The sequence below is a fragment of the Grammomys surdaster genome, unplaced genomic scaffold (assembly GCF_004785775.1).
Source record: "Grammomys surdaster isolate TR1022 unplaced genomic scaffold, NIH_TR_1.0 239, whole genome shotgun sequence".
In the NCBI taxonomy this organism is placed as follows: domain Eukaryota; kingdom Metazoa; phylum Chordata; class Mammalia; order Rodentia; family Muridae; genus Grammomys; species Grammomys surdaster.
In genome coordinates this window covers 6,286,650-6,295,827 of record NW_021604684.1, presented here as the reverse complement: position 1 = coordinate 6,295,827, position 9,178 = coordinate 6,286,650, and the positions used below count along the sequence as shown (strand labels likewise).

Below are 9,178 nucleotides of genomic sequence, written 5' to 3'. Positions count from 1 at the left end.
CTTTTAGCAAGCTTCTGCTGGACTGACTGTGACTTCCTGTATTACGAGGGCTTATGGGAGGTGCTTTCAGAAACAGGGGAAGGCTGGCTGCCGGGCAGGTTGACCTCAGTATCTTCTTTGTAACATTAGATTTCAGAGCAGGTGCTCACATTTACTCAGCGAAAGACCTGATTTCTTTAGAAAAGTTCAGCTTTCTCTTTATTTGAGTTTATTTTTTTAGCATTTACCTATGTCAGTGTTTGCTTAATTTGGGAAATAGGTCACCCAGGTAAGATCATTCACTCAGTGGGAATCAAATACTGTGAACCCAGGTGTGAAATAGCTTCATCCTGCTTCTTCAGACCTGGTAACAGTTTGGTTGAGGTCTCTATCAGATAGTCTTTGCTGGGAAAGACTCAAACTCAGGATGTCTGAAACTTTCAAGAGGAGGATGAGCAGTTTCTCAACAGCATGTTTATCGTCTACCCTGTGGTGTGTGACCTTTAGTGCCTTGCATTCCATCATAAACAGTATCCCTTCATCTCCTCCACGCCCACCTTCACCGGTGTAGACAGCCACAGCTGTGTCTGAGTTGAATGAAAGCAACACTCATGGTTTAACAGGTACTTGCTTCTCTACCTTATGGTTATTTCATTCATTCGTCTCCCCTTGCTGCCAGGTGTCCCGTTGTTGGCACCTGGGACTAGCCTGTTACCTCTTTAAACAATGTCCAGACATTGTGATGTCCTCAGATTTCACCCCTCCTACCTCCTCCCCCACATATACATGCATGCACATGCACATGTGCACACATGTTCACCCTCAGTAGCTAATTTAGGAGAGTTCTTGGCTCCGGTATTTATATTGAGGCTCCTTGTTCCCCTTGTGATCTGGGATGGACCTGTTTATTTGGTAGGTATTTGGTTAGTGCTCAGTTTTTATGCATTGGGCACTAGCAGGCCACACACGCTTCTTAAGCATACAAAGAATTCTGCAGAGGCATGCTACCAGAATTTGATCCATATGTAACAGCTAGTTTTACTGTGTCATCTCTCAATATGAGCAGGCTCTGGGAGGCACCACATGATCAAGAGCAAAGCACAGTTTGGGGAGAAATAGAAAAGAGTCTCTATCTGTAGAATAACATGTACCACAGAAAGAATTCTTGACCCCCTGATCTGTAAGTCTATAAGAGATAGATCAGGGTTATGCCAGCAGCACTCAGAGGTGCTTTGATAACTACCTGGGAGGCTGTCTCACTAAGGTGGCATGGTGTCTTCGTTATCCCTGATGACTCTGCCCTTACTTTCCCTTTCCTGATCAATCCTTCCGGGCTGCCAACACTGCTATTGCTTTGGATGCTTGGAAATGAACCCAGTTCTAGCAAAGTACCACTGAGCTGATTCCCCCAGCACAGATATGAAAACTTCCTTTACATTCTTGCGTTTTCCTCTGTATTTGTGTGGAAGATGTCAGGGAGGGAGGGAGAAAGGGTGGGGTAGGGGGGTGGATGCATGAGTGGATGGAAGGCTCCTGGAGTGCAAGTCATCTCAAGCATGTGTCCGAGTTGTCCATACTTACAGCGGATCTGTGGCTAGTTAGCAGATTTGATCCACCTTTGGTTTTGCCCTGGTTTTCCCCTTTATTATCATGTGATCACATAGGTTTTCTTCCTGGGCAGATGAATTTTTGGATGCTTCTCTCTCATTGCTCAGCACTCATGTCCCAAGAGTTCCATTCCTAGTCATTGCTTCTACTTTATTCCTGGATAACTTCCTGCAGACCATTGTCTGTCACCACCAACCTCCAGGTCTATGCTGATCAGCTCAGATGTCTCTAACGCAGACCCAGTCTTCTCCCATGGGCCATCTGATTTGCAGCCTAGGCATGTTGGACAGGATCCTCTATTTCAGCTTATGTTACTAGTGAACCAAATGCAGACTTCTGTGATTTGGTTTAGCCCTCCTCCTATGCCACCTCATCCATCCTCATGAGTTCCTCAACCTTTGGCCTTTCACCTGCTACCGATATGCTGGTGTCTGTTACTTCCAGTAGACTTCTGTTTGTATCTGAAGGCTAAGTTCAGTGCCTGTGCATAGGAGATACTTAAATACTAGAAGGAGAGAGGAAACAGATGACTGGGTGGGTGGATGAAATGCTGACTAACCAGTCTGAGAAGGTTACCTTTCAGAATGAGGCTTTTGATTTCTCTTTATCGGAACCAAGGAATTATTTTCACTTACTAATACTGCATTTTGAAAAATGCTTTGTTTTCTTAGGAGATGTTTCACTACATAAAACGTCTTTCTATTCTATTCCTGGCCACATTTATAAATATATGCACTTTAATCGCTTTGTGCACTTGAAGGAAGGAATTATTTATAGTGATTTTGGTACTTGGCCTTTGGAAGATATTATCTCAGCATCCCCTGTGATTGTTTGTGATCTTGGTACAACTGGGCAGTATTTCCTCAAATATCAGAAGTAATTGATGTTAATGACCTGGCTACTCAGAATTAAATCTAGGTTTGACTGATTAGGATGCTTCAGTTTCCAGAGTCTTAACATCTTTTTCCATTGTGTTGTATATCAACTGGCGGTCCACCTTGTTTGTTTTCCTTTCTTTAAAGACCTGGGTTTCCACTGGCCTATAATTCAGCAAATCAGCCAGGCTTGCTGTTCAGTACCCCCAGGGATCCACCCTATCTCTGTCATCCCAACACTGGGATTGCAAACTCATACCATGCCCAGTTCTTTTATGTGGGTCCTGGAATTTGAACTCAGGTTCTCCTGCTTGCGGGGCAAGCTCTTTACTAACTGAGCTATCCTCTCAGCTGCCCATTTGGACTTTTTTATACGGAGTCTCAGTATATATCCCGAACTCGCCTAGACTTTACTGTATAGACGAAGGTGGCCTGGAATTTGTGGTGAACCTCGTACCTCTGCCTCCTGAGCACTAGGATTATATGTATGTTACCATTCCTGGCTTGAGTCTTCGCGTTGTATCGCTTCTGTGTTGCCTTCTGAACATGGCTGTGAGCAGGAATTACCTAAGCATGAACTGAAGTATATTTCAGTGTTGGACTGAGTGGAAATTACTGCTTGAAGCTTCAAGTGGAGAGAGCTGTCTATGGATCAGTTTTAACCTTGTCATTTTCTCTCCCCTTTTCTAATAGGGAGAATCCCGTATTCTCAGAGTAAAAGTTGTTTCTGGAATTGACCTCGCCAAGAAGGACATATTTGGAGCCAGGTATGTTTGCTTTTGTGTGTGTGTGTGTGTGTGTGTGTGTGTGTGTGTGTGTGTGTGTGTGTGTGTGTTGGTAGTGGGGCTTCTGGAGAGCCTGGTAAACTGGGGAGGGGGGTGTTTGGGATTGATCCTAGGGCTTAGTGCATGTTAAGCAGGTGCTCAACAACTAAACACACACACCCTTACTTTTTCTTTTGCGACAGGGGCTTGCTAAGTTTCCTGTACTAGTTTTGAACTTGTGGTCCTGTTGTCTCAGCCCCTTGAATGCTGGAATTACAGGCCTGAGCCAGAAAGCCTGGCTGGTAAATCCTTTTCAAACTTAGGTGTGCACCTGGACCACCCACAGGCTTATGCAGAGCCACCTGGGAGGTTGGTTTAGTGCCTGATAGTGATGCAACTGGCCAGGAGTGGTATTTGCCTGGATATCTAATCATGATCACTACGTGCATCACCATGGTACTTAGCTGGGTCCCTCATTAGAGCTGACTGCTTGAAGAAAAGTAGATTATGGTGAGGTTTTCTTCCTCCCCTCAGTTTGGGAATTTGGCTGTGCTTATTTTTTTTATCACGTCTGCTGGTTCTAAACCCATGGAGTCTGCCAATCCCCAATCAGAAATATTTGGGAGAAAGTAATGTAGGTATTGAACATATACAGGGGCTTCCCCCTGCCATCATTATTCCTTAAACAATAGAGAACAACAGTAAGTTCCACAGTGTTTAGGGTGAGTATTATGAGAGCTGGAGAGATGATTCAGGGTATATGAGAGTCGTGTGCTGGGTATTTACGATGACGACCACAGCACAGGATTTTATTTACCTGCAGACATCTGATATTGGGGATCCATGGGAGGAAGTAGAGGTAGTTCTTTATACATGGTGAGGGATGGCCTTTCTGGGGTTTGTTTTTGTGCTTTAAATTCCTAACGAGGGGAAAATAAACACATGTACTGTTTCTTTGAACTTGGTGTCGTTGACATGTCTTTGTCCAGGGGTGGGGTGGCTGGGTGTTGTTGGTGATGTATGTTGTCTCACCGATGCACTGACTTTGGAGCAGTCTGAGCTTCCTGGGTGCTTTAGCACTCATTTCAGTGCTGCGTATGATATTCCCAGGCCTTTTGGGCCACTTAGGCTCTCTGTAGGGTGTGGCAGTGTTTTCTGGGAGGGAGGCAGGATGATGGTACACCAGCTTGAAAGGATGTGAACCGGACTTTGGAGCACAGAGCTCTTGAGCTAGCGGAGACCTACAAGTACTCAAGGCCAGCTTTCTTGTTTCTCCTTGAGATAGTTCGGTGATGTGCATAAAGTCCAACTAGTCCCTTATGTCACATAGGTCAGCAGTTATAGAAGAATGACTAGACAGCATATTGTCCCCTGTCCAAAGCCCCTTTCTATTTCATGGTGGAATGATCTTGAAAGAGGGCAGGTGCCTACTGAAGATTCCTGTCATTGTGTTCTTGTTGGCCCCCATGCTTTGCCCTCTTATGACAGCATCTCTGCTTGATGCAGGAGACCATGCATGACGGGACCTCTTTCCACATCACTCACTGTCTACCCCCCATAAGCCCCAGAGAAACCCTCCACTGCTATTGACTGTCACAGACCTGTTGTCTGACTGCCCACACATCATACGTCACCAAGTTCTGCCTATTAATGATAGTGTGTGAGTTTATAGAATGAAACCGAGAGAAATTATCAAAAAGTAAAACCGAAGCAAATATTGGCGTATTGTTTGAAGAGCTTTCCTCTGTGTGCTTCGAACTGCTAATGGAAGACAAGCTCTTGGGATGGATGGGTCCCAGGGAAGGGGAGTATCTGAAAGTCTGAGCATTTTCCCTGTGCTGTGGAAATGTGTGAGAGATACACATCCCACCCAAAAGGTCTCTCTCCTTTGGCTGTGAACTCATACTGTGAGGTGGTCACCTTCCTATGCTGTGAACTCATACTGTGGGATTGACCACCTTCCTATGCTCTGGCCAAGGGAGGCCTCCCCATGGAGGTGGGGACAGGAAACCCTGTGCTTCCCTCTCTTCCCTTCCAGGGCAACACTGTCTCTGTTTCCAGGAATTCTCCTCCTACCAACCTGAAATGACACCAGTTCCTGGAATTCTCAAATTCCATCCCTATCAAAACCTCACCTCATATCCTGCCACTCTCACCCAATTCAGCTCAGATGACTTTTGAAATAACTAAAAAAAAAAAAAAAAAAAAAAATCATGTGCCTAGGTATCCACATGCTACGCTGTGGAAGTCAGACAACCGTTACGTAGAGTTGCTTCTCTCTTTACACCTTTACTTGGGTTTAGGGCATCCAGCTCAGGCTGTCAGACTTGCATGTGTTGTATCTTCTGGGACAGTCTACCAAGCTTTCTTTTCTTAACCCCTTACCTTCCAGAGACAACACAGTGTCCTTTCAATGTCTGTCCATGGGTTATCTAGAGATTCCTTAATATAGCTTTTGCTTGTCTCTGTCACTGAGTTAAATAAATAATAATCTTAAAAGATATTTTTAAAAGATGAAACAGATTATGATTATTATTCCATTTCTCAGTTTGTTATTAAAAATCTGAAGTTAAAACGGTAATGGAATTGGGCTCAGAATCTTAGAAGAACACAAGAAATTTCAGCTCTGAAGTTTTCCTATTTGTATGAAAATAAGGACTTTTCTTAGGGACTGGGTGCAAATTAGAAAGACAAATAGTGTAGCCAGACAGATTTGTGCCAGAGGGAGACACAGAAACAGAGTGCTCCTTCCCTTTCTTAGACCAGTAAATAGAAACACCCAATCACATGTCTCCCCTTCCCTTTTTCCTCCCCTCCCCTCCTTTTCCTTCCTCTCCCTTCTCTTCTTTTCCCTTCCCCACTTTTGCTTGTTGAATATGAAGATATTGTTGGTAGTGCAGGCTGAGGCAGTTCAGCATCTTGCTCTGGCCCCTTACTCTTGCTATCAGAGAGCAGATACCGGTTGGCACCTGCAGCAACCTGAGGAATTCTTTTCAGAATCTATGTGCCCGTGGGGTCAGAGGATGGCTTCATGGGGGTTGGGGTCTGTTCTCTCACCTACCATATAGGTCCTGGGGGTTAGCCTTGATGGTAGACACCTTCTGAGCCATCTCCTGCCTTATGGAGTTGAACTCCATTAGGAAGACATTTTAACAAAGATTTAAACATGAAAATTAACAGAAAGATGGGTGTTCAGGGATAGTACATGCTCAAATGTGGGTCTGGGCTCCTTGAAGATCCTAGGCCCAAAGGGTTTCCAATGATTCTCCCCTACTTCTATATTTTGAATGGGATCATAGGGTACCTTGGATAGGATAACAATCTGATAAGGAAAACCATGGGTCACGGGGTTGTACAGCAAGGTGTAGATATGCCTTTTTTGTTTTGTTTTGTTTTGTTTTTGTTTTTCGAGACAGGGTTTCTCTGTGTAGCCCTGGCTGTCCTGGAACTCACTCTGTAGACCAGGCTGGCCTCAAACTCAGAAATCCTCCTGCCTCTGCCTCTCAAGTGCTGGGATTAAAGGCGTGCGCCACCACCGCCTGGCTAGATATGCCTTTTACTGTAGGGTTTACATGAGAGTCTCAGAAATGTTCAGGTTGTCAGCTCACCAAGCTGTCCTTGGTCAGATGTGCTAAGGCCTTAAGCATTGTGGTTCAACATTCTCCTCTGAAGTATCTCTTTATACAAGAAGTATTCTTATACAGATGACCTCGACAGCAAATGTTGTTGCTAATGTGCTGACATTCTTGACTCAGCTGGGTGGAGTCTTCAGCCAGGTTCTGATGTGAAAGGTCTTTCCTGGGCCCCCTCATTTCCTCCCTCTTTTTATTGACTTGTTTGCTCTTTCTTTCTTTTTTTTTTCCTTTGTTGATGATGTTGTCATTTTAAACCTTGTCTCATTACTTAGTATTTTTCTGATGACCTTCATTTGCTTTCAGCCCGACCTTAACAAATCTTTCAAAACCATCTGTGTCACGGCATGTCTGTGAAACAGATCACTACACCCTGCAGCAGAAGGCTGGAGTCTAGGGAAGAACCCACAGTGATCAGTCAGCAGAAACCCTGGGGTCTCATTAGGTCGTGAGATCAAGAGCAGGTTTTGCAGTGTGTCTCCTGCCATCCATTGTGTCCTTCAGAGTCCTGGGCCAGCAAGCATCCTCCCTTCACTCCCAGCCTCAGTATTCCCTAGCCCATGCCTTGCTGGAACCCCGTCTCCCTGGCAACAGTCAGGGTAGGTGTTGGAACTCTCACTAGGGAAGTTCCCTGGCTTGAGGCATGACAGGGGTTACTGGTGTGGGGGCCAGGGAGATAGAATGTGATACTTGGCCTGCATGGTAATTTGGGGGTTCCTGTGGAGAAGTAGAGTACTTCCTCTTTGTTCTTCCAGCACAGTGATGGCAGCTGCTGAAGGCTCAAAGATGAGGCATTGGTAGAGCTACATCCTGGTGGCCTGGGTCCCCTCAGCAGGAGCTCACCAGTCCTCTCTTGAGGGACCTCTGCCGAGACACCCTTCTTTTTTTGGTTCCCTGGGCCACAGTCCAAGACTTAGGATGAAAGATTGTTTTTCGTCTCAACTGTTGCCAAGTCTAAGTTCTATTAGAGAAGACCCTTTGTTCAGAGCACATCGGTTATCTGAGCCGTGGTACAGACTGCCCATGTGAAGAATGGCAGGTCAGGAAAGGACAGTCACATAGTTCTTCATCTGACATTCAGACACTTGAAATCAACACTGTGTAGAATGGGATGTCAAGGCGTAAGATGTAGACTGAGTCTCTTGTCACCCTAGGTCACACACATCCAGTCTTTAGTCCCACAACAGTGATAAAGAAATGCAGTGATTTTTCCCCCTCCCTCCAAATCTGTTGTTTGTTTGAGACAGTCTTGCCATGTCCAGTTGGCCAGTTTAGCCCTAAGCTCTTGATTGTCCTGCCTCTGCTTCCCATATGCTGTGCCCACACACACATACTTCCATGCCTGGCTCCAGAACAGTGCTGGGCAAAAGATAATCTAATCCCTTAGAGAGTGAGAGAACATGTGAGAAGCCAGTGAGACACTGAAGCACTGTTCTGCCATCTGCAGGGGCAGAGTGAAGCCTGGCTGCTTCTGAGCCTTTTTGTTCCAGCTTGCTGCCCGAGGGTTGCCACTCTATCTTGGCCTCAATCAGCTTTGGCTTGTACCTTTTTCTCTCTCTTGTCTCAATGTATGTGTGTGCGCGTGTGTGGTATGTGTGCACTTGTATGTATGTACACATCTGTGTGTGCACGTGTATGTGTGCGCACTTGTATGTGTATATGTGCACTTGTGTGTGTGTATTTTTGTGTGTACACTTGTGTGCATGTACACATCTGTGTGTACACATCTGTGTGTACACATGTATGTGTGTACACATGTATGTGTGTACACATGTATGTGTGTACACATGTATGTGTATATGTGTACTTGTGTGTGTATATTTTTGTGTGTGCACTTGTGTGCATGTAAACACAGGGCCTTTCATTGGTATGGTAGTCTATTTGGCCAGCAGGTCCCAGGGATCTAACTGCATCCACTTCCCCAAGCATTTCATCACACTTGCTTCTTAAACGTGGCTTCTTGAACTCAGGTCCTCATGCTTGTGTGGCAATCCCTTTACTGACTGAGCTTTCTCCACAGCCCCTTGGCTGCCACCAGCAACAGATAGCTAGGGTTGTATTCTGTTTTTCACCTTCTAGAGTCTCCTATAGCCCCTACTGTCCCTAAGAAACAGCCTAGAGTGTGCGTGAGTCGGGCCCACTTCACCTCTTCCTTCCCTTCCTCATCACTGCTGGCTCTACTCTGTCATTGAGACTCACCACACTCTACAGTTGCTGCTGGTTGTTTTGGCTGCTGTTTTTCACTGTGCTGGGAGCCTGTTTACATCCTTTGTGATAGCTTCCCTCTCCCTCTCCCTCTCCCTCTCCCTCTCCCTCTCCC

At 45.5% G+C, this 9,178-nt stretch overlaps 1 protein-coding gene across 2 annotated transcripts in view; it reads left to right on the top strand.

Annotated features, from left to right (window-relative positions):
• The first annotated feature begins 3,160 nt into the window (after positions 1 to 3,160).
• Nedd4l (NEDD4 like E3 ubiquitin protein ligase) overlaps positions 3,161 to 9,178 on the top strand; it is a 215,750-nt gene continuing 209,732 nt past the window's right edge. The window contains exon 1 of one of the 2 annotated variants that reach the window (XM_028774297.1): positions 3,161 to 3,229. The gene's annotated coding sequence lies outside the window, so the exon portion shown is untranslated. The remainder of the gene's footprint in view (positions 3,230 to 9,178) is intronic. The other variant, XM_028774298.1, reaches the window with a different exon arrangement.